This window comes from Coregonus clupeaformis, chromosome 12 (genome assembly GCF_020615455.1).
Source record: "Coregonus clupeaformis isolate EN_2021a chromosome 12, ASM2061545v1, whole genome shotgun sequence".
Taxonomy (NCBI): domain Eukaryota; kingdom Metazoa; phylum Chordata; class Actinopteri; order Salmoniformes; family Salmonidae; genus Coregonus; species Coregonus clupeaformis.
This window is the reverse complement of record NC_059203.1, coordinates 56,245,184-56,271,273: the sequence shown is the minus strand read 5'-3', so window position 1 is coordinate 56,271,273 and position 26,090 is coordinate 56,245,184. Positions and strand designations below refer to the sequence as shown.

General features: G+C 44.6%; 1 long non-coding RNA gene across 1 annotated transcript; it reads left to right on the top strand.

Moving 5' to 3' along the window:
- Positions 1–18,796: 18,796 nt before the first annotated feature.
- On the top strand, positions 18,797–25,369 carry LOC121567078. The gene is made up of 14 exons (XR_006661626.1): positions 18,797–19,295; positions 20,044–20,137; positions 20,221–20,493; positions 20,891–21,098; positions 21,190–21,321; positions 21,860–22,021; positions 22,304–22,420; positions 22,553–22,661; positions 22,874–22,954; positions 23,125–23,313; positions 23,447–23,536; positions 24,291–24,393; positions 24,757–24,822; positions 24,925–25,369. It is a non-coding gene; the product is annotated as an uncharacterized LOC121567078 (long non-coding RNA).
- The last annotated feature ends 721 nt before the right edge of the window (positions 25,370–26,090 follow it).

Genomic DNA, 26,090 nt, shown 5'->3' with positions numbered 1-26,090 from the left:
AATTAGTAAGATGTTTAACCTCTTTAGGCTGACTCCAGATACGTTTTTCCACTATTCACCATCACTTCTAATGGTCGGTTGTTTTTACTTCAATTGTTAGCTATTTTCTCTTCTTCTCTAATCGATGCTCTCAGCTGGCACCCCCCTTCGTCTCTTCTAGACACTAACAGGTGATCTTCACTTGCTCCTTTGTCTTCCTCTGTTGTTTTCTCCTGACCCATTTCCATCCCAGGTAAAGTAACCCATCTGTCCACAATTATAACAGTCTTCTGAAAGTTGCTGGAAGTGTAGCTGAAATCTTCCTCCTATTTCTTCTTTGTTCTTCTCCATTTCTTGGGATTAAAAATGTTCTCCCCAGGTTTTCTCCTTGTCTCTTCTGTATCTTCAGCGTCTCGAGCTGTTCCTCTAGCTCTCTTACCTCTCCCAAAGTCGTCGCTTCCTCCAGGCCTGATACGCCTCGGTCTATATCTCCTATTTCTTCTTTGCCAGTCATTGTAGGATAAAATCCTCTTGAACATAAAACACCTTTAATCTCCAAATCTTCATCACTTTCTTCATCAGAACTCGAATCTCTTGTCTCCTTCTTCGTTCAACTTTCATCAGAGATCAAATCTCGTGTATCCTTCTTCGTTTCTCTCTTGCCAACTTGCTTCTGATCACAGAGTCATATCCACCCATGCATAACCTCTTCATCATCACTCATCTTCATCATCACTCATCTTCTTTAACTTCCCAGACATCTCGGTTTTTCTTCCTTCTGGAGTTCTGGATTCATCTTCATCGTCGTTTCTGCTTGTCCTCTATCTATTATTTGTCTTCATCTCTGATGCCATAATCACCCTGCTGGATGATCACTGAAAGCTGAGGATAAACATCCCTAAGCTGTACTTTTTCTTCTCGTAAGGTGGGTGTCTTTTTGCTGAATCCGTATGTGAGAAAGGTGTACTAACTTCTGCCATTAGTTTTTCTAACCCTACTTTCTAACCCTACTTTAATTAAAGGATTACTATTTTACCCTGTGACGTCACGAGAGGCTACACAGCTTTCAGCGGGATTGCTCAAGTAGTGCAAGGAGACAAGGTTCAAACAAAACAAGGATTTTATTATAGGTCTTGGGAAATTAACGAAAATATAACAAAATTCTGTTCTCTTGTGGCTCTTTAAGGGTTAACCGTTCAGGGATGTCTCTTCCACATCCAGAATCATAATTCTCACTCGCTCAGATAACTTTTCCCCAGCCTTACTGTAGTCCACGTTGCAGCTAGTGGCCAACCCAGCAAAAAGTCCTTCCAAATGTCTCTCACGTATTTCCACAGGTGCATATATCCAAAGGTGAGTATTTCCCAAAGGTAAGTATCTCCAAATCCTTATATTCCTCATGGAAGTGGACGTGCAGCACTCTTGTCCTCCAGAGAGCCCAGGTTGGAGACTGTGTCTCTTTACCCCCACACACTCCCTCAGTGTGTCTCTTCCCCTTCCCAAACCTTCAGCTCATCAGCTCCTCATTTGTTTCAGCTGCGTGGGAAGATTGGCCATAGAGGGGTGGAGTTCCCGACCCTACCAGCAGATGGAGCCATAGCTGTCTGGGTTTGCAGCCACCTCAGGGGGATGTAACGTCCCTCCAGGACACAGCCTCTCGTGACATCACACATCCCCCTCCTCGGGACCGACGTCCCTCGTCGGGGTAAAGGCAGCGAAGAAGGCATCACGCTCGGGAGAGGGCGTCCGCATTGCCGTGGTGCTTGCCAGCCCTGTGGACAACAGAAAAGTTAAACGGTTGCAAGCTCAAAAACCATCTGGTTACTCTACTGTTTGATTCCTTGTTCTTGGCCATCCACTGCAGAGGGGCGTGATCAGATACCACCATGAAACGTCGGCCCAGGAGATAGAACCGAAGGGACTCCAGGGCCCAGACTACAGCCAGACATTCTTTCTCCACCGTTGAATAGTTCTTCTCTCTTGGAAGTAACTTTCTGCTTAGGTAGAGAATGGGATGTTCTTCACCGTCATGTGCCTGGGTGAGGACAGCACCCAGACCCACCTCCGAAGCATCCGCTTGGACAATGAATTCCTTCTTGAAGTCTGGTGCCACCAGGATCGGACTGGAGCAGAGTGCTCGCTTCAGGTTGAGGAAAGCCGCCCGCCGCAGGGTTCCACTTCACCATTCGTGAGTGGCGTTTGGTCGTCAGCTCCGGCCAACGGTGCAGCTATGGTAGCAAAATCTGCAATAAAGCGTCTATAGTAGCCAGCGAGGCCCAAAATGACCTTACTTGCTTCTTGGTGATGGGCTGCGGCCAGTCCTGTATGGCCCGCAGTTTGGCTTCCTGTGGTTTGACCAACCCCGCCCAATGGTGTACCCCAGGTAGTTTGTCTCACTGAAGGCCAGCTTGCACTTCTTCGGGTTTGCCGTGAGCCCTGCTTCCCTGAGCGAATCCAGCACCGCTTGTACCCGGGGTATGTGGCTGGCCCAATCCGGACTTTGTATAACAACATCATCCAAATAAGCCGCTCGTGCACTCTTGTGGGGCGCAAGGACTCGATCCATCAGGCGTTGGAACGTGGCAGGTGCCCCGTGGAGACCAAACGGAAGTCGGGTATACTGGTAGAGCCCCTCCCGGGGGTGGCAAAGGCTGTCTTCTCCTTAGACGCCGGGGTCAGGGGCACCTGCCAGTAGCCTTTTGTGAGATCAAGAGTGGTTAGGAAACGAGCATGCCCCAAGGAGTCTATTAAATCATCGACACGAGGCATTGGGTATGCATCAAATTCAGACACTTCATTCAACTTTCGATAGTCATTACAAAATCGTACTGAACCGTCTGGCTTGGGAACTAGTACGATGGGACTTGCCCAGGCACTGTGGGACTCTTCGATTACTCCCAACTCCCGCATCTTCCTTACCTCCTTCTGTATAACCACTTTACGAGCCTCTGGCACGCGTGTACGGGCGCTGGTTTACCGTTCGGCCAGGCATGGTGCGGATCTCATGTTGGACCACCTCTGTGTGACCGGGAAGGGAGGAGAAGACATCCTGGTTCTGCTCCACGAGTTCCAGGGCCATCTGTCGTTGATGTGGGGACAGATTTGGACCCAGCTGAACCTCTTCTCGCGCCGGTTCCTTGGTCTCTGTGGGGGGTAGACAGCTGAACAGCGCCTCTCTGGCGTGCCACTTCTTTAAAAGGTTAACATGATAAATCTGCTCAGTTTTTCTTTTATCTGGTTGCCTCACCTTGTAGTTTACTTCTCCCATGCGTTCAATGACCTCATATGGTCCTTGCCAGGTTGCCAGGAATTTACACTCAACGGTTGGCACCAGGACCAGCACTCTGTCCCCCGGCTTAAACTCCCTGGGTTGAGCAGATCTGTTGTAGGAGGCTTGCTGTTGCCGCTGACTGGCCTCCAGGTGTTCCCGCATCATGGGATAGATGGCCTTCATTCTCTCCCTCATAGCCCCGACATGGTCGATCAGTGTCCGCTGTTGGCATGGCTGCTCCTCCCAGGCCTCCTTGGCGATGTCGAGCAGTCCTCTGGGTCTGTAGGAAAGCAAGAGCTCAAAGGGTGAAAAACCAGTAGAAGACTGAGGTACCTCTCTCACCGCAAATAATATGTAGGGTAACAGCTGATCCCAGTTGCGCCCATCTTCCCCTACCGCTTTCCGCAGCATGGATTTTAGTGTTTTGTTAAAACGTTCGACTAGGCCATCTGTCTGGGGGTGGTAGACCGAGGTTCTCAGCTGTTTGATTTTCAGTAAAGCACAGAGTTCTTTCATCACCCTGGACATGAATGGAGTCCCTTGGTCCGTCAATATCTCTTTTGGGATTCCCAGACTAGTTGAGAGACGGAACAGCTCCTTGGCGATTTGTCTGGATGTAGCCTTCCTCAGCGGAATGGCCTCCGGGTACCGGGATGCATAGTCCAGAATGACCAGAATGTATTGATGTCCCCTGGAACTTTTCGGTAAGGGCCCGACTATGTCTAATCCAATCCTCTCAAAAGGAGTGTCGATAATGGGCAAGGGAATGAGCGGGTTTCTATATGTGGGCTTTGGCGCAACCTGCTGACACTCAGGGCAACTACGGCAGTAGTTCTCTATCTCTTTGTGTACTCCTGGCCAAAAGAAACGTTGCATGATTCTTTCCTTAGTCTTCTCTACCCCCAAGTGGGCCCCTAGCGGGTGTGTGTGTGCTAGGTTGAGTACTGTGGCCCGATAGGGCTGTGGCACGAGGAGCTGTTCATGTACTTCATCATTTTTCTTGACTATCTGATATACTAACCCCCGGTTTACTGCGAAATGGGGGTAAGTAGGGTTTGTCTTATCACCTAACACTACACCTTCTAATACCTGCACATTTCTTAAGGCATTTGCAAGAGTAGGATCTTGTAATTGAGCCGTACCATACTGGCCTGTGAGAGGGGGAAGCTCTTGGGTGCCTGGGACGTCTTCTTCACTGGAGAACGGAGCACTTTCCTGGGCTGCGTTCTCTTCTCCCGTATCCGGACCAGTCTCGGTGTCGGTCTGGGCACCTGCCATCCCTATCAGAGCCCGGGCGGGAGTGAGTAACTCGGAGGATTGCACCGGAGCCTTCCCAGGATGAGTCTTGCCTCTCCGTTTCCGAGGTACTCGGGGTTATCCTCTCCTGAGACTCTCTCCAGAGTGGGTAAAAGGCTGGGCAGTCTCGTCCCAATTAGGACAGGGACGGGAAGGGAATCAACCACCCCGCCGTCGTGTGTATGGTTCCCCGTGTGCTGGTCATTGTAAGATCAGTAATGGGGTATTCTCTGGTGTCCCCATGGACACAGGAAACTGGGAGGACTTTCCCCGGGGTCAGACACGTTGGGCCCACCAAATCCTTACGCACCAGGGTGGCCCGGCTACCAGAATCCAGTAAGGCCTCCACATCATGGTGATTCACAGTTACCGGGCAGGTGGGGGGTCGATCTGGGCCGCCATCTACGACTCCCAAGAGCGAGGCAAAACGGTGTGTGGGTGCTGAGCTGGAGGACTCCGCAGTGGGCATAGGTTCATCGGCTGGTTTCCCACACTGCCAGGAGATATGTCCCATCTCCCCACACCGGTAACACTGTCGAGTTTCCCCCTCCTGGTGTACTCTTCTTGACCCGCCTGGTTTCTGGCTCCCCCTGGAGCCGGGATAAGTCCTGACGTGGCTGGGTTCGAGACCTTGGGGTCCTTTGGACGGGTTCTTCCCATTTGTGGTGGGGCCGCACTCCTGGGGTCTTTTCGAAGCATTCAGCATCTCCGCTGTGGCCTGGTACTTTTCCACAGCTTCCACGGTCAGATCAGCCGTGGTCAAGTCCTGTTGACTGATGAACCGTTTTGCCTCATAAGGCAGGGCGCGTAGGTAACGATCCACCACAACGGCCTCCACCACCGCCGCTGCTGTATTCCTCTGCGGATCCAGCCATTTCCTTGCGATTCGGACAAGTTCATGCATCTGCGCCCGAGGAGGTTGGTCTGGTTGGAAGGTCCAGCTGTGAAAGCGCTGGGCCATACCAAACTTTGTGAGTCCATATCTGCTGAGGATCTCAGACTTCAGGGCATCATAGTCAGTAACCTGGTCAGGGCCCAGGTCCCGGACAGCATTCAGCGATTCCCCGGTTAGAAAGGGGGCTAACAGACCAACCCACTGTTGCTTGGGCCAGGCTTCCCTAGTGGCCGTGGCCTCAAATGCATGCAGGTATGCCTCAATGTCATCGGTAGCTCCCATCTTAGATATAAAGTCACTTGCCTTTATTGGGCGGGTATTTTGGACAACCCTCTGTCTCTGCAACTGCAATTCCTCTGCCTTCAGAAGGTTGGCTTTCTTTTGCTCCTCCAAGAGAGCCACGTTTGCTTGCATCTGGGCTTGCTGGCCAGCAACAAGGGCTTTCAATATGTCCTCCATTTCAGTCGGGCGGGAGCCTACGGCCAACTTGGAAAACTGGGTGATCAAACCTTCGGTATCCTCCTCTGACATGCACTATTAACGCTTGAGCGTGCCTGTATTCTCCACCATCTGTGACGTCACGAGAGGCTACACAGCTTTCAGCGGGATTGCTCAAGTAGTGCAAGGAGACAAGGTTCAAACAAAACAAGGATTTTATTATAGGTCTTGGGAAATTAACGAAAATATAACAAAATTCTGTTCTCTTGTGGCTCTTTAAGGGTTAACCGTTCAGGGATGTCTCTTCCACATCCAGAATCATAATTCTCACTCGCTCAGATAACTTTTCCCCAGCCTTACTGTAGTCCACGTTGCAGCTAGTGGCCAACCCAGCAAAAAGTCCTTCCAAATGTCTCTCACGTATTTCCACAGGTGCATATATCCAAAGGTGAGTATTTCCCAAAGGTAAGTATCTCCAAATCCTTATATTCCTCATGGAAGTGGACGTGCAGCACTCTTGTCCTCCAGAGAGCCCAGGTTGGAGACTGTGTCTCTTTACCCCCCACACACTCCCTCAGTGTGTCTCTTCCCTTCCCAAACCTTCAGCTCATCAGCTCCTCATTTGTTTCAGCTGCGTGGGAAGATTGGCCATAGAGGGGTGGAGTTCCCGACCCTACCAGCAGATGGAGCCATAGCTGTCTGGGTTTGCAGCCACCTCAGGGGGATGTAACGTCCCTCCAGGACACAGCCTCTCGTGACATCACAACCCCTATATCAATCCTTTTATATTCCTTCATTGTGAACTATGTTATTTTAGACTGTATAGCCTAAGGCTTCCCCCCTTAAATTATTAATATAACCCTAACAACTCCAAATAAATTCAAATAAACTCCAAATAAATCAATTAAAAATCATGAATAATTAAAACCAATTTTTATTCCTATATTACCAATTTATCAAGTAGTGTTGGCTATCTTACCACAACCCATCAACTGCAAGTAAATGCAAGTTAGTCCTCTTCAGACTAAAATACCCATAAACAAAGCCTGTAACCCCTTGCTCTATAACCCATAATTATCATAAATTTACAGAAGAATGTCAGTCTTCGATTCCCAACACATCTGTAATCAAACCCCAGTGATACAGAGCCTCCAAAATGCAATTTTTAATGAAATAGTATTTGCCAAGCCTATGTGAAATTGTCATACCATCACATATTTTGTTAGGATGATTTTGTGTACTAGCCTGATCTGATCCTCTCGTCTGCCTCGTCACACCTTGTCACGTGACGCACACGTCAGCCCCTTCTCTCTCTCTCCTCTCATTCCATGTTCCTCTCATATTTCAAAAAACATAGAAACACACAAGATTTCAGCAGTTAATGCAATCACTGATTATTTCCAACCATTCAATATTCGTTCGTTCTACATTATTCACTCTAAGACTAAACTCAGAACTAAATAGATCGCTCAAAAAACATTTTTATTTTAATCCGTCTTTAATTTAATTCACTTTATTATAATCCGTTACCATATATCTAATTTATAAATTCAATAGGTCACAAAACAAGTTTCATCTTTAACCAGCCGCCGTTGAAACTAAAATCTCTCCTCTGTCTGTCTATTTCCCCCTTGCAGGGTAACGCCAAATGGGACCTATGACCTTAACCCACCATTTTGTTTTGTAGGCTTAGCCCAACCTCATGTCGTAGTTTTTAGCCCTGTAAAATCCCGCGCATGCGCACATCCAATTAAGCCCATGCTTACCACACAATAGAACGCCCAATAGAACGCCAGCATCCTACCTCAGTTTCTCTATTTTACACTTACAATCAGACAATTACACAACAGACCTTACATTTGCGTAGAACTCTGAATTCCACCCAAATGCAAACAAATTTAAGAGGCTTGAATCCATCGCAATGGCCCTCCAAGGATACGTTAGCATGTAGCACACAACACAATTAGCATTAGCATTTACCTTAGCCACTATGTAGAATGTAGCACGATTCACACTTTAGCATTAAAAAAAAATTAGCCTTAGCAACGATGTACCACGTGGCCTGAAACAATCAAGCATTAGCCTTAGCCTCTAGCTAACTGCGGCCTACTACACAATCACACATCCTGCGCTTCAACCTATCATTGTCTATCGTTACCAATGAAATATAAACCTATCAACCTATCATTGTCTATCGTTACCAATGAAATATAAACCTATAAACCTATCATTGTCTATCGTTACCAATGAAATATAAACCTATAAACCTATCATTGTCTATCGTTACCAATGAAATATAAACCTATAAACCTATCATTGTCTATCATTACCAATGAAATATAAACCTATAAACCTATCATTGTCTATCGTTACCAATGAAATATAAACCTATCATTCCTTTTGCTCTAAATTTGTCATTGCCACCCGTTACCAATGAAATATAAATTTTAGAATATTTTTAAAGACCCGTAATCGACCGCAACACCCCACATCAACAACGATCCAAGTATTTTTAATCTGTACACCTTCAATGCCCTCTCCCCAATCAACGAAATCACTAATGCCCAAATTTTGTGAGTAATCTCACCTTTAGCCGGCTTGGGCAGTAATCACCTCGCGTCTCAGGCAGGAAGCAGAACAATGCAATCAGAATCTCGGTAGGACCTCCATTTGTGGTATCGTGTCGAATGCTGGTGGGTATTGCTGTCGATCAAAGAATCCCCTTAGGCTGTATCGTGTTTTAGAGGCTTTTATTAAGACCACGAGATTACAGCATAAGTACAGACCCGCGGTGTCCGGAGAACGGCTCCTCTGATTGCCATGACCGTTCTGACGTCTTCCTCGCCTAACCCCCCTATTTATAAACAATGCAAAAAGAGGGGTGGCTCCCTCTTCTGGCCAATCACCAGTTTACAACACACTTCCTGACTATTATATGTGACATTATACTAAACATTGCCTTTTGATACTAACATAACCAACATTCCATTTCTTCATGAAAAACATTTAACAAAGACATAATCTTAATACACTACAAGTGCGATAAAAACAACAACACAGAGTTACACATGGGATAAACAAAAAGAAAACATACAGTCAATAACACAATAGAAAATCTATATACAGTGTGTGCAAATGTAGTAAGTTACTGGAGTGATAGATGTGCAGAAGATAATGTGCAAACAGAGATACTGGGGTGCAAATGAGCAAAATAAATAACAATGTAAATAACAATATGGGGATGAGGTAGTTGGGTGGGCTAATTACAGATGGCCTGTGTACAGGTGCAGTGATTGGTAAGGTGCTCTGACAACTGATGCTTAAAGTTAGTGAGGGAGATAAGTGTCTCCAGCTTCAGAGATTTTTGCAGTTCATTCCAGTCATTTGCAGCAGAGAACTGGAAGGAATGGCGGCCAAAGGAGGTGTTGGCTTTGGGGATGACCAGTGAGATATACCTGCTGGAACGCATACTACGGGTGGGTGTTGCTATGGTGACCAATGAGTTAAGATAAGGCGGGGATTTGCCTAGAAGTGATTTATAGATGACCTGGAGCCAGTGGGTTTGGCCACAAATATGTAGTGAGGGCCAGCCAACGAGAGCGTACAGGTCACAATGGTGGGTAGTTGTCACATACGTTAAGGAATGGGACGGACCAAGGTGCAGCGTGAAAGGCGTACATGTTTATTAAAGAATAAACACACGACACAGTAACCAAAATAACAAAACTTAACCGTGACAGTCCAAAGGCTAACACACAAGCCTAACACAGGAACACAACAAAAACCCACAACACAGGCAGGAAAACTGGCTGCCTAAGTATGATCCCCAATCAGAGACAACGAGCGACCGCTGCCTCTGATTGGAAACCACACCCGAAATGAAATAGAAACCTAGAAATTCACACCCTGACCAAACTAGCTAGAGTTCTATAGGCCAGGGAGTGACAGTAGTATATGGGGCACTGTGATAGACTACATCCAATTTGCTGAGTAGAGTGTTGGAAGTTATTTTGTAAATGACATCGCCGAAGTCAAGGATCCGTGGGATAGTCAGTTTTACGAGGGCATGTTTAGCAGCATGAGTGAGGGAGGCTTTGTTGCGAAATAGGAAGCCGATTCTAGATTTAACTTTGGATTGGAGAGGCTTAATGTGAGTCTGGAAGGAGAATTTACGGTCTAACCAGACACCTAGGTATTTGTAGTCCACATATTCTAAGTCAGACCCACCGAGAGTAGTGATTCAAGTCAGGTGGGCGGGTGCAAGCAGCGTTCGATTGAAGAGCATGCATTTAGTTTTACTAGCGTTTAAGAGCAGTTGGAGGCCACGGAAGGAGCGTTGTATTGAAATTTTTAGCTCGTTTGGAGGTTTGTTAACAGTGTCCAGATGTATACAAAATGGTGTTGTCTGCGTATAGCTGGATCTGAGAGTCACCAGCAGTAAGAGCGACATCATTGATATACACAGAAAATAGAGTCGGCCCAAGAATTGAACCCTGTGGCACCCCCATAGAGACTGCCAGAGGTCCAGACAACAGGCCCTCCGATTTGACACATTGAACTCAATCTGAAAAGTAGTTGGTGAACCAGGCGAGGCAGTCATTTGAGAAACCAAGGCTACTTAGTCTGCCAATAAGAATGCGGTGAAGCCTTGGCCAGGTCGATGAAGACATCTGCACAGTACTGTCTTTATCGATCGCGGTTATTATATTGTTTAGGACCTTGAGCGTGGCTGAGGTGCACCCATGACCAGCTTGGAAGCCAGATTGCATAGCGGAGAAGGTACGGTGGGATTCGAAATGGTCGGTGATCTGTTTGTTAACTTGGCTTTCAAATACTTTCGAAAGGCAGGGCAGAATGGATATAGGTCTGTAACAGTTTGGATCTAGAGAGTCACCCCCTTTGAAGAGGGGGATGACCGCGGCAGCTTTCCAATCTCTGGGGATCTCAGACGATACGAAAGAGAGGTTGATTAGGTTAGAAATAGGGGTTGCGACAAAGAAGTGGGGGGGGGCATGGGAAAGTTGCAGTGGAGGGTGCAGAGCTGGTGGCCGGGGTAGGGGTAGCCAGGTGGAAAGCATGGCCAGCCATAGCAAAATGCTTGTTGAAATTCTCGATTATTGTAGATTTATCGGGGGTGACAGTGTTTCCTAGCCTCAGTGCAGTGGGCAGCTGGGAGGTTGTGCTCTTATTCTCCATGGACTTTACAGTGTCCCAAAACCTTTTGGAGTTAGTGCTACAGGATGCACATTTCTGTTTTAAAAAGCTAGCCTTTGCTTTCCTAACTGATTGTGTATATTGGTTCCTGACTTCCCTGAAAAGTTGCATATCGCGGGGGCTGTTCGATGCTAATGCAGTACACCACAGGATGTTTTTGTGCTGGTCAAGGGCAGTCAAGTCTGGGGTGAACCAGGGGCTATATCTGTTCTTAGTTCTGAATTTTTTGAATGGGGCATGCTTATTTAAGATGGAGAGGAAAGCACTTTTGAAGAACATCCAGGCATCCTCTACTGTTGGAATGAGGTCAATATCCATCCAGGATACCCAGGCCAGGTCAATTAGAAAGGCCTGCTCGCTGAAGTGTTTTAGGGAGCGTTTGACAGTGATGAGGGGTGGTCGTTTGACCGCGGACCCATTACGGATGCAGGCAATGAGGCAGTGATCGCTGAGATCCTGGTTGAAGATAGCGGAGGTGTATTTAGAGGGTAAAGTAGTCAGGATGATATCTATGAGGGTGCCCATGTTTACGGATTTAGGGTTGTACCTGGTAGGTTCCTTGATCATTTGTGTGAGATTGAGGGCATCTAGTTTAGATTGTAGGATGGCCGGGGTGTTAAGCATATCCTAGTTTAGGTCATCAAGCAGTACGAACTCTGAGGATAAATGGGGGCAAGCAATTCACATATGGTGTCCAGGACACAACTGGGGGCTGAGTGGGGTCTGTAGCAAGCGGCAACAGTGAGAGACTTATTTCTGGAAAGGTGGATTTTTAGAAGTAGAAGCTCAAACTGTTTGGGCACATACCTGGATAGTATGATAGAGCTCTGCAGGCTATCTCTAAGGTAGATTGCAACTTCGCCCCCTTTGGCAGTTCTATCTAGACGGAAAATGTTGTAGTTCGGGATGGACATTTCTGAATTTTTGGTGGCCTTCCTAAGCCAAGATTCAGACACTGCTAGAACATCAGCGTTGGCAGAGTGTGCTAACGCAGTGAATAACTCAAACTTGGGGAGGAGGCTTCTGATGTTAACATGCAAGAAACCAAGGCTTTTACGGTTACAGAAGTCAACAAATGATAGCGCCTGGGGAGTAGGAGTGATACTGGGGGCTACAGGGCCTGGGTTAACCTCTACATCACCAGAGGAACAGAGGAGGAATAGAATAAGGATACGGCTAAAGGCTTTAAGAACTGGTATTTTAGTGCGTTGGGTACAGAGAATAAAAGGGGCAGATTTCCGGGCATTGTAGAATAGATTCAGGGCATTATGTACAGACAAGGATATGGAAGGATATGAGTACAGTGGAGGTACACCTAAGCATTGGGTAACTATGAAAGAGATAGCATCACTGGAGGTACCGATTGAGCCGGTCTCCGCGTGTATGGGGGGTGGGACAAAAGAGCTCTCTGAGGCTGGTTGAGCGGAACCTGGGGCTCTACATTGAAATTGTATAATAAGAACTAACCCAAACAGCAATAGGCTAGGCATATTGACATGGGAGAGAGGCATAATGCAATCACAGGTGTTACTCGAGAGGGCTAAGACCACAACTGGTAATGGCAACGAAAGTTTGGGCTGAGGCTAAACAGATAAACAGGATGGGGTACCGTGTAAAGGAACAGTCCACCAGGCATTAGCTGTGTAGCTGAGTGATCATAAGGTCCAGTGAACAGGAATAAGTACGTCCGGGAGCAGTTCGTAGGCTGCTACAGCACAGGCGAGCAGGAGGCACGGCTGTTGATTGTGCGTGCTAGCGGGCCGGGGCTAGCAGATGGATCTTCGTGGTCGTCGCAACGGGAAGCCTGTTGAAACCACATCAGCCGATTACGTCAGCAGACCAGTCGTGATGGATCGGCGGGGCTCCGTGTCGACACTAGGAGGTCCCGTCCGGTTGACAGAGAGGTAGATAGCCAGGAGATGGGCCTGGCTCGAGGCTAGCTCAAGGCTAACTGGTACGTCGGGACAGTGGTGATTAGCCAATAACAGCCATTCGGTTGCAGCTAGCTAGTTGCGATGGTCCAGTGTTAAGATCCAGTGATTCAGTGATTCCGGCAGAAAATCCGATATGCTCTGGGTCGATAGCACGCTGTGCAGACTGGCCGATAATTGTCCAGGCTAGAGCTGGCTGGTAGGTAGTGCAGGCCACGGACAGTGGTGAAGACCGCTAACGGTGGCTAATAGCAAGTAGTTAGCTGGCTAGCTGGCTAGTTTCAGCTGTAGGTTCTTGATTAAAATAGAGAAATAATAGAATCCGTTCCACATTGGGTGAGGCGGGTTGCAGGAAAGTATATTTAGTTAAATGATGGAAAGTGAGATAGAGAAATACAGTGGGGAAAAAAAGTATTTAGTCAGCCACCAATTGTGCAAGTTCTCCCACTTAAAAAGATAAGAGAGGCCTGTAATTTTCATCATAGGTACACGTCAACTATGACAGACAAAATGAGGAAAAAAAATCCTGAAAATCACATTGTAGGATTTTTTATGAATTTATTTGCAAATTATGGTGGAAAATAAGTATTTGGTCAATAACTAAAGTTTCTCAATACTTTGTTATATACCCTTTGTTGGCAATGACACAGGTCAAACATTTTCTGTAAGTCTTCACAAGGTTTTCACACACTGTTGCTGGTATTTTGGCCCATTCCTCCATGCAGATCTCCTCTAGAGCAGTGATGTTTTGGGGGTGTCGCTGGGCAACACGGACTTTCAACTCCCTCCAAAGATTTTCTATGGGGATGAGATCTGGAGACTGGCTAGGCCACTCCAGGACCTTGAAATGCTTCTTACGAAGCCACTCCTTCGTTGCCCGGGCGGTGTGTTTGGGATCATTGTCATGCTGAAAGACCCAGCCACGTTTCATCTTCAATGCCCTTGCTGATGGAAGGAGGTTTTCACTCAAAATCTCACGATACATGGCCCCATTCATTATTTCCTTTACACGGATCAGTCGTCCTGTTCCCTTTGCAGAAAAACAGCCCCAAAGCATGATGTTTCCACCCCCATGCTTCACAGTAGGTATGGTGTTCTTTGGATGCAACTCAGCATTCTTTGTCCTCCAAACACGACGAGTTGAGTTTTTACCAAAAAGTTCTATTTTGGTTTCATCTGACCATATGACATTCTCCCAATCCTCTTCTGGATCATCCAAATGCACTCTAGCAAACTTCAGACGGGCCTGGACATGTACTGGCTTAAGCAGGGGGACACGTCTGGCACTGCAGGATTTGAGTCCCCTGGCGGCGTAGTGTGTTACTAATGGTAGGCTTTGTTACTTTGGTCCCAGCTCTCTGCTGGTCATTCACTAGGTCCCCCCGTGTGGTTCTGGGATTTTTGCTCACCGTTCTTGTGATCATTTTTACCCCACGGGGTGAGATCTTGCGTGGAGCCCCAGATCGAGGGAGATTATCAGTGGTCTTGTATGTCTTCCATTTCCTAATAATTGCTCCCACAGTTGATTTCTTCAAACCAAGCTGCTTACCTATTGCAGATTCAGTCTTCCCAGCCTGGTGCAGGTCTACAATGTTGTTTCTGGTGTCCTTTGACGCTCTTTGGTCTTGGCCATAGTGGAGTTTGGAGTGTGACTGTTTGAGGTTGTGGAGAGGTGTCTTTTATACTGATAACAAGTTCAAACATGGCTTCCATTAATACGGGTAACGAGTGGAGGACAGAGGAGCCTCTTAAAGAAGAAGTTACAGGTCTGTGAGAGCCAGAAATCTTGCTTGTTTGTAGGTGACCAAATACTTATTTTCCACCATAATTTGCAAATAAATTCATTAAAAATCCTACAATGTGATTTTCAGGATTTTTTTTCTCAATTTGTCTGTCATAGTTGACGTGTACCTATGATGAAAATTACAGGCCTCTCTCATCTTTTTAAGGGGGAGAACTTGCACAATTGGTGGCTGACTAAATACTTTTTTTCCCCACTGTATATACGAAAAAAGACAAAAAAATAAGAAAAACTGTCTATTTACACTAGGACACAACAGAATACACGACCGCACTACTACGCCATCTGGTGCAACCAATTACCTTCAGATCTCTGTATATATACACCTGTTCTGAAAGGCCCCAGAGTCTGCAACACCACTAAGCAAGGGGCACCACCAAGAAAGCGGCACCATGAAAACCAAGGAGATCTCCAAACAGGTCAGGGACAAAGTTGTGGAGAAGTACAGATCAGGGTTGGGTTATAAAAAAATATCAAAAGCTTTGATCATCCCACTGAGCACCATTATATCCATTATTAAAAAATGGAAAGAATATGGCACCACAACAAACCAAGAGAGGGCCGCCCACCAAAACTCACAGACCAGGCAAGGAGGTCATTAATCAGAGAGGCAATAAATAGACCAAAGATAAACCCTGCAAAGCTCCACAGCGGAGATTGGAGTATCTGTCTGTCACGGTTTCGGCCGAGGCTGCCTCTCTTCCTTGCTCGGGCAGGCTTCGGCGTTCGTTGTCTCCGGAATACTAGCTGCCACCGTTGCATGTTTCTATGTTCGTTTGCTTTTGTCTGATTGTTGTTACACCTGTTATCGTTTAGTGTAATTAGTGTCCTATAAGTTCTCGTTGTGTTTGTCTAGTGTTGTGTGTTATTGTTTTACTGTCGTGCCGGTAGGCTGTTATTCTACTGTTTGCTCGGTTGAGCTATTTCTCCATATAGTTTGGAGTGTTTTGTCGCACCTGTTAGTGCGCCCGTTATTTTCGCCTACGTGCGGAGTTTTCGCCTCAGGGCATTTATTCGTGATTGTTTTTGTGTATATCTACTAAAGTCTGTTGGACTAACGTTCTGCGTCCTGCGCCTGATTCCACCACCACACCCACCTACATCTACCTTGACAGAATAACACACCCCAGTACCTCTCGCCGTGCCTCTACACCTTCCACCCCCTCTTCGACCAGTGGCCCCCGTAACCTGGCGGCCTCCTCTGCCAATCCGCTGGGCCACTCTGCCGCGGTCTCCTGCTGGCCCGTCGTCCACGGCGTTAGCCCCCCCCCTAAAAATGTTCTGGGCGTCTCTCCTACCCGTGGACCAGGTCTCCATGTCCCTCGCCAGCCTTTCGCCCTTCTGCCTCAATGTCAAGCCCTTCTCTTCCTCACTCGGCTTGACCCAGTCGAGGAGGCGAAGGAGATCGCTAGAGATCTCCCTGGCGATGGCTCCTGGACACCCTGCTTGGTCAAGTCTTGGTGGTTTCTTCTGTCACGGTTTCGGCCGAGGCTGCCTCTCTTCCTTGCTCGGGCAGGCTTCGGCGTTCGTCGTCTCCGGAATACTAGCTGCCACCGTTGCATGTTTCTATGTTCGTATTTGGTTTGTGTATTACCATTGACTGTCACGTCATCGTTTTGTTGTTTTGATCGTGTGATCATTCTCTAAATAAATATGTTCGCCTTCAACGCTGCGCCTTGGTCCTCCTCTCTCACCGACGATCGTGACACTGTCCATAGGACCACTTTAAGCCATACACTCCACGGAGCTGGGCTTTAAGGGAGAGTGGCCAGAAAAAAGCCATTGCTTAAAGAAAAAAATAAGGAAACACGTTTGGTGTTCGCCAAAAGGCATGTGGGAGACTCCCCAAACATATGGAAGAAGGTACTCTGGTCAGATGAGACTAAAATTGAGCTTTTTGCCCATCAAGGAAAACGCTATGTCTGGCGCAAACCCAACACCTCTCATCACCCCGAGAACACCATCCCCACAGTGAAGCATGGTGGTGGCAGCATCATGCTGTGGGGATGTTTTTCATTGGCAGGGACTGGGAAACTGGTCAGAATTGAAGGAATGATGGATGGCGCTAAATACAGAGAAATTCTTGAGGGAAACCTGTTTCAGTCTTCCAGAGATTTGAGACTGGGACGGAGGTTCACCTTCCAGCAGGGCAAGGACCCTAAGCATACTGCTAAAGCAACACTCAAGTGGTTTAAGGGGAAACATTTAAATGTCTTGGAATGGCCTAGTCAAAGTCCAGACCTCAATGAATAGTTATGCACGCTCAAGTTTTCTGTTTTTTTGTCTTATTTCTTGTTTGTTTCACAATAACAAATATTTTTGCATCTTCAAAGTGGTAGGCATGTTGTGTAAATCAAATGATACAAACCACCCCAAAAATCAATTTTAATTCCAGGTTGTAAGGCAACAAAATAGGAAAAATGCCAAGGGGGTGAATACTTTCCCAAGCCACTGTATACATACATATTGCACTGTACACAATTTATGTTATTATAGTGGCTCTTAATCTGTGGAAAAGTTACAGAAAACTGATATTCAATCCATAGAGCTGGTTATGCTCCTTAAGTGAGTTGCTGATGAACGTGAATGCAAAATAATGACAAATGGAAACAGACATAATGTCAATGCTAGTTTTTATTTGATGCTACTTTGAAACAGAAACCCATTTAAGCCCATGTTGAAGACTGAAAAATCACTTTTAAGACAATTGAGCAAGCTCCTGGAAATACACAAATCATTAACAATAACTAAACTATTTATACAATAATCAGACTTAGGAACTAGTACTTATTAATCAGGGCTGGTGCCTGCTCTTAAGGACCTACAGGGTGTGCAAGACTTTGTTCAAGCCCAATTCTACCATACATGTCTCTACTAATAAGCTAATTAGTAGAATCAGCTGTGGTAGAACGGGGCTTGAACATGAAGCCATCACTGATACGAAATACTAACAAATCATAAACTGCTGGGAAACACCCATAAAAGGAAGAGTCATTAGACAAGTACAAAAGCACAAAAAATGAATACAATTAAACACAAAATAACATTTAGAATTACAAGTCGTACATTGATAACTGGCCTAAAATCTATGCTTTCAAACTTTTGGCTAATATAAATGTCATAAGTAATGCTTATGAATTCAAACAATATATTTACAAGAAGATCAACACAACTTCCACTTGGTTCTCTTTGTGATTTCAGCAAATGTCCTTGGCGAGGAACATTATGTCTCAAAGGTCCCAGGCTTTAAGTTCCTGAAAGACAAAATTACATTTCTGAGAATCATGCACCATATAGCATTCAACAGATGATTATTCTTTCAAATCCAGTCTTGGAAAAGTACATAAAATAATTATTTTCCAGTATCATCACGTGATGATGTCCAATATGAAAGAAATTGGATTTAAGTTGATGGACAACTCTATAAGGGCTGCCAAATGAGCAGAAACTAGAAGTGCTCCTGAGTAGAATGGACCCCATTTTTACTGCAACACAATGTACAGGAAATTCTGTACTACAGTACAGTATGTCCAATATGAAAAACGTGCTGAACATTGCAATACAAATGGGTTAATTAACAATGGGATTTAAGTGTTTTCTACAGTTGATTATTAAAATTATAATATAATAATATTATTAATATTGTTATTACTATTGTTATTACTATTATTATAATGGATTTTTAAATAATGTTTTGTAATTTATGTTACTGTTGTTACCATGATAACTATCTGGTAATCATGACTTTTAATGCTGTTAACATTAATGTCAATGCTATAATAACATTTGTGCTATAAAGGCGATTAACTTTATTCCTTTGTTCATATTGTTAAACAAAGTCTGTTAACATTTCCTCATAAAATGTTACGAATTACGACCATTTGTATTATTTTTCACCATCTTCAGTGTGGAACTTTTATTTAGAAGGAAAATCGCCGAGGTCACGGCCTTATTGTTGCAAGGTCTTGCTTATTCTTGCTTGCGGAATGGAGATATTGGCAAGGTGGGACACGCTATCTTGCTCTTGTATGGTGTTAGATTTCATTTTCGGTTCTTCCTTTCTTTGGACAGGGCAGGTATAGGTAGCTGCAGCCCAATATGGCGACCGGAGTATGGGCGAGTGGGTGTGTTGAAAAGAGTGGGTGTACGGAAAGTGAATCAACTAATTTGCCAGATTTGTTGCCACTCAGACCGTTTTGCGTTGCCGATACAGAACCAATCAGTCGATATAATCGAGAACAATCATCAGAAATCACGCGATATGAATCAGACAGTGGTGGCGCCGCCTGACCCACTAGCTGGTCAGAGGGTTCAAATCAACGTTTCATATCGTAATTTCCGAGTAAGCAAAAAGCATCAACCACGGCTGTTATTACACCCCGTATACGTTGGTGGCGGTAATGACCATTTTTATTGTGCTGTAACTAAAACTAGAAGACGATCTTCTGACGTCCTTTCCCTTCGTCAAAGGTACTTCATCGTATTATTTTTTAAACTGTGATTTAAAAAGCTAATGTAATGGATTTAAAAAAGTGTTTTTACCCCGGGATAGGCCGCTAATATGACCCATAGTCTTGAATGCTATTCGATTTGAATATATAATCCATTTAAAAGGATTTGCAATGTTGTATTAGCAGTCTTTTCGGCTCAAATTTCCCGGGAACCATGGCATGGTGTCATTTCCTGTTTTCGGTGCTAGGCTGCGTGTCCTGTCTCTGTCTTAATATCAATATTATTCCCGAATTGTGCAATAGTACACTTTCTCGCATGGATTTAAACTCTCTCAAGCCAATGCTTACACCATTCATATAACCAGGAACCAATATCCAAAGTGGGTACTTAGACTCATTTCATATGACCAAAAAAGGTTAAGAACCACTGGACTAGGCAAGTATTAGATTGTACATTAGAACAATTCCAACAATAATCATCCATTAGCCAAGATGCCGAAAATATTCCTGTCCCATGCTTGTTGAAGCCCAAAGATGTGTCATCACCTGTCTGGAGGCATTTCAGACTACTTAATGTCCATGCGAAGCACAGCTTCCTACCCATAACTGTCTTTAGATTCCCTATAAGAAAACAATTTAGTGAAAGCAAACTCCACTAGTCATGCATTATGATAGATAATTATGTATCGGATCATTTAAATGCAATTAATATAACATCATTTAGAATAAATCAAGCTTAGTTGTCATTGTCTTGCTTTTCTTTACAGATGCCATCATTTAGAAGAAAAAGAGCCACGCTGGTTTATAGAGACCTGACTAGAGGCGTGATAGCACGTACACCCCTGCCATCAACTTGGATTGGTGAGAAAGTTTCTCTGTTCAGTTCTGTTGTACTTAATTTAACCAGGTTAGTCCACTCAGTAACAATTGTCACTACTCTGTAGGGAGGACTGGGAGAACAGAGCCGGTTCCCTCAGCAGCAGAAGTTGTGCCCAGCTGCAGTGATGCACCTCCTCCACCAGCTTACAAAAAAAGGAAGGCAGCTGATGTTGAGGCCTGGAAGGGGTTGAGCTACTCCACATCCCTGCAGTGTCTGTCTTAGTCAGCGCAGTTCATCCCATGTGTCCCGGTGGGCCTACGATGGGAGTGGAGGAGACAAGATGACCATGACTGTCACAGCCAGTACAACCGTCTTCTGACTGTTGTTGACTTTAGAGGTAGGCCTTATATCAAAATTGGAAACTAAGACATCTGGCTCTTTTACCATCTTGCAAACTGTATCAGAGCATCAAGTGTAGCAGCACCATGCTCAGAGACCGTTTCTCCCTCCAAGCCATAAGACTGTTGATGAAAACTGAACTGACTCTTTGCTGCTATGGCAACTACTGTACTTAATATACTTATTTCATTGAATTGTGCACACTACGCTGTGTTCCTGCGCAAATGACAACTTTGACTTTGATTTAATTTTATCTAGTTTACCATAACCCTGTTCACTCTGTTGTTATGATGAAAATATGGAGTCATTTCGAAAGTTCTTAAGAGATGCATCTCACCAACATCGGATGTAATGTTTAGCAATGCAATCTAAGAAACGGAATGTCCTCATTTCAGGAAGAGCTCATGACGCCTTTGCTGCAGTTTTGCAGCTGTGAGCTGGAACCTGTCACTCTGATCCGCCACAGACTCTGGCCTGCCACCCCCCATCTGCCGCAAACAGCAATTTCAGTGGACCTCCTGCGCCAGTTTGCAGCCCTGCAGCTGGAGTGTGGGATGTCTTTGAGGGGGATTACCTTTCCATAAATCCAATGCATGCTGGAAGGTAGTTATTGTATTTTAAATTAGAAATCAAACCATACATGTAAGTGTTTTTTACTATGAGGATTAGTTTTTATTTTATTTTCTATCTCCAGACAGTTGAGCTCTACCGGAAGCTCACAAATGAGTCATTTGAGGAGTTCAAACACTGGCAGTTTGAACGAGAGACTGCCAGGAAGTTGGCGCTACTGACCTCGGACGGAACAAAGTGTCCTCTCTGTCCACAGGTATGTCAATGACAACAATCAAGGAACAACTATAAAGTCTCAGTAAGCTAGGATTCTTATTTGAATTCAGTGTTGTTCATAATTTATAAGGGGAAATATATCCAACCTCAGTTGTCTTTCTTATATATATTCTATCATTGCCTTGCCAAACAGTAGTGATGTTATGTGGCAATACCATTGCAAGCCTCTCAAACCCCCCCTCTCTTCCAAGTCGTGGGAGGCGGAAACAGGTAAAGTACGGGATTGCCAGACAGGGCAAAGTTTTGTGGGTGGCTTTGCCACCGAGGCCGCTACGGTTGCCATGGAGGCCTGTCTGGATCCACAACATGCTGGATAACGGGGCTCTGGTAAAGCTAGGTGGACCAATCATCTGCTTAGTGGATACTACCGATTACAGATACATTCACGAAGAAACTACAGTGTAAATTACCTATGCTTCCCAAAGAGCAAAAGGGTTTATGTAATACCCTTGCAAATGTCAATTTCCTGTATCCCTAATCATTTTGTATAATTAATTATTTGCATCATTGTTTTAAAGGAAAACAGTCATCAAACTATTTCAGCTGATGCCCTATTTGGGATTCCCAGAAAAAGATTGTCTGGGACCAGCATTTAGGGTCCAAAACATGCTTGGCGGTTCTTTTGTGACCAAGACAAAGTCGACTGCTTTGTAGGAGGAGCATCAGACACACCAACTGAGGTATACTGGATTTGGAAGAATGGGATGTATCTCACAATCAGTTAGTTTCACTAGCCCTCTTCTGTGTGACTTGTGAGACGTGTGTTTGTGTGTATAACCAACAGCTGGGCTAATGTTGGAGAAGTTAAAAGGTTTTATTGAAATCAGGAGAAGCCATTTATTCTTGGTGATGCGACTCTATTATTGGACTATTCTGTCCATATTTATTTTTTTGAAGTTGAACAGATTGGATGAAACATGAACTGCTTAGTGAATGTGACTTTTTTCACTTCGTTTTTCAAGCCGGGATGCGCTGCGATCCAAACCCAAAACTCAGAAACTGGACATAACTGCTGTTTTTGGGATGGCGTGCAGGCACGAGCATCCGCTGAAGTTCCTGAACCTGAAGAGAGGAGAGAAGTATGTCGATGGATGCATGTGGATGGATGGATGGATGGAAGGATGCTTCAGATGTGTAGTTGATGTATAGCTGATGTATTTTAGTTATATATAACATTGGCTACGATGACTGATGTTGAACTGTCATTTCAGGCTTGCAAATGCTGTGTTCCTGCTGGGGGACCTGAAAGCAATGCAGGGACCAAACATCACAATGTTTCTTCACTATGACATTGCATGCCAGCTGAAGCCTCATTTACAGGTAAAATTGATAATGTTAGCTATTATAATACATTAGATAATGTATTTAATATTTAACCACCACCCTGTAGTAAGAGATTCATGAATCGCTTGATACGGTTTTATGAATAGCTTGAAACAATTTGCTCCATACCTGCTTTGTAATCCTAAGTAATATTTTACACAAAAATGCACAAAAGAACTGCTCCTACACTAAATTATTTTGACATTTAGAAAAACAGTCCTGATCTAATGGTGGACACCACATTTGCAGTGCCAGCCTTTCATGCCTATGCTCATGATGCTGACTGTCAGGTAATGAATACAATTTTTTCTTTATCATTTATTCTGTTAAACACCAATTATTTGTAGTTGCCCTAACAATATTAAGAAACAGCTAGTTGTAATTTGTCCTAGTCCCTTAATGAATCATCATCACCCATTGTAATGCTCATTATGGTTTCTGATTGTACTTTACATTTCAGGTCACTGACGGTACCAGGTATGTGACTGGTAGTGGGCTTGCTGAAGGAGAACAGATGGAGAGGTTGTGGTCCTACCTTAGAACATTTGGGAAGATCACAAAAGAGATGACACCATCTCATCGTGTTGCCCTCCTCACACCCTCACCGATCCCCTCCTCTACTGCGCAGCCAGGGTCAGGGAGAAGCAAGGTATGAATGTAGAACTGGAAATCAGTTAAGTATTGAGATGTTCAGATTGTGTTGATATAATTTTGCCAAAAAAAAAAACGCTGATGTATTTTAAACAATCTATGAAATGTATGTTCACCTTTATATGTTATAGCTCCAGCAATACAACTCCGTCGGCAGAAGGTCCTGAAGGAGGAAACTGATGCAAAGGACGAGTTGATGGTGCTACTAAACAGCATTCCAGGTTAGATTCCATGTGTTTTGCTCATAATTGTTGTTAATATGTAATGATCCTTTTCTGCAAATTCAATCAGATGAATTGGAAGCAGGACTTCAGTAGCTGGAGTCGAGGCTTTCTCCTACAGAGCTCCTCTTTATGGAATTATTTGCCGATGTGAGAGAATCAGTCTCAACTTCAAGTCTGGACTGAAGACTTCTCTCTTCTGTCAGTCTTATGATTGAATGTAGTCTGGCCCATGGGTGGGAAGGTGAACAGAAAGGTACTAGCCCCCACAACACACCCCACCCATAAACCTTGACTTCCTAAAACATGAAAGCCATCTGACCCTAGAGTCCTGAAGTGTTTGCACCCTCTGTATCCATTATGGTCTTTACCTGACCCTGATGGTCATCTATGAATGTTTGAAAGTTTCTTTGTGTGCTCTATCCTGTTCTGATTATCAATCAGTCTGACAAGCATGCACACCATGTACCGCTTGTATTGTGCTTCTGTCTCTGCATTGCTTGCTCTTTGGGGTTTTAGGCAGGGTATCTGTAAAGCATTTTGTGATGCTGTTTTACAACTGCTGATGTAAAAAGGGCTTTATAAAATACATTTGATTGATTTGATGATGAAATCCTTGCTGTGGTTTCACTGACAATTTGATATTTTAGTAAAATTCCTAACAAGATATTTTTCACTAACTTGTGAGCATTGCACATGTAGAACTCAGCACAACTGCCAGTGTGGTTTATTTTGTTCTGCAATATTCTGCAAGTTTGGACCTGTCAGATAAAGGAGACCCTCACAGACAAGAGGACGTTGTTCCTTACGTGGCAGGAGAGATACGTGGAAACTCTCGCAGAGCAACAGCGAGTCATGTAAGTCGTTGCTACATCTCTGACCTAAGGTTTTATCTCATCTCTAAACACCCCTTTCTGCCTGGCTTAGCCCTACCAGTCATGACTGCCACGTTCCTATACCCTGCTGTGTCCTGGTCCCACAATCTCTTGGATCTCCACAGCTACTCCCTGTTACTTTATACTCTTATCACCACCTCCTGCTGTCACCTGCCCCTTTTCACTACATATCTCAGAAACATGAGTTCCCCCATCCCCTGCATAATCCACTCTACACTCAAATCTACACTGAAATGGGTTTTGCCTTTGTAACTGGTTAGTTTTATGTTGAGATGCTTTCATACTGTTATAATTTCACTTATATATTTGTATAATATGTTCTAGGTCTGACATGATGTCCCCGTCAATCACCGATGATAGGAACGCTCAGTTGACTACTCAGCTTGAAAAGTAAATCGCTTTTAGGATGTTGTCTCCATCATATTTGTCCCGCTGTATGGTGGCGGGTCAATATAGGTTTTAAACCCTTTAACATACATTTTCACATTTCAGCCTGGAGAAAAGGTTGAAGGCCATGGAGAAGAGATACCGGATTGTACGCTGGTCTCTTCAACACTGTGCAGCAATTTTGGAAAGTCTGCAGACTAAGAAGACTCACTGTCTGCTGGCCACAATCCATAGGCTTGTCCTGGAGTGCTCTTTCTATTGTGGGTGCCTCTGTGCTGCCCCGAAATAAAATGCAGAACACATTAAAGCTCCAGCAAGCATTTTCAATGTTGGCTGGTGATGGCTCGGTCAGCACAGATGTAGAGGAGGACAGTGAATCGGAGGACAGTGATTCAGAAGACGAAAGTGGTTGAGGAATGAATGTCTGTCTGTGTGTGTGTGTGTGAGTTCTATAGGGACAAACTATACACTGAGTATTCCAAACATTAGGAACACTTTCCTAATATTGAGTTGCACCCCCTCCCCCCTTTTGCCCTCAGAACAGCCTCATTTTTTCAGGGCATGGACTCTACAATGTGTCGAAAGCATTCCACAGGGATGCTGACCCATGTTGACTCCAATGCTTTCCACAGTTGTGTCAAGTTGGCTGGATGTCCTTTGGGTGGTGGACCATTCTTGATACACGTGAAACTGTTGAGTGTGAAAAACCCAGTTCAAAGGCACTTAAATCTTTTGTCTTGCCCATTCACCCTCTGAATGGCGCACACATACACAATCCAAGTCTCAATTGTCTCAAGGCTTAGAAATCCTTCTTTAACCAGTCTCCTCCCCTTCATCTACACTGATTTTAAGTGGATTTAACAAGTTACATCAATAAGGGATCATAGCTTTCACCTGGATTCACCTGGTCAGTGTACTGTATGGGCAGTTAAGAAAAATTTGTTTTGTGAATTTTTTCTTAACTGCCCATTTTCCCTTAACTATAGACTTATGAAGAAAGTTAAGCGAAGTTCCTATTCCTCTAAAAGGTTATTGGAAATGTTATTGCGCTATTTCTTATGTTTCTCCTTAAGCAAAAAGTTAAGAAGAAGTTAGGTTCTTGAAAATACAGTTATTGGATTTGTTCTTAATTCCAAGATAGCTAAACCCTTGTCCTAAACTCTGGGCAGTGAGAGAATAAGATCATGAAAGCAATTGAACATGTTTAATTCACTAACAAACTTAATCTCAAAGTTTCAGTATTGATTATTTTAAACCATTAAAATCATTAA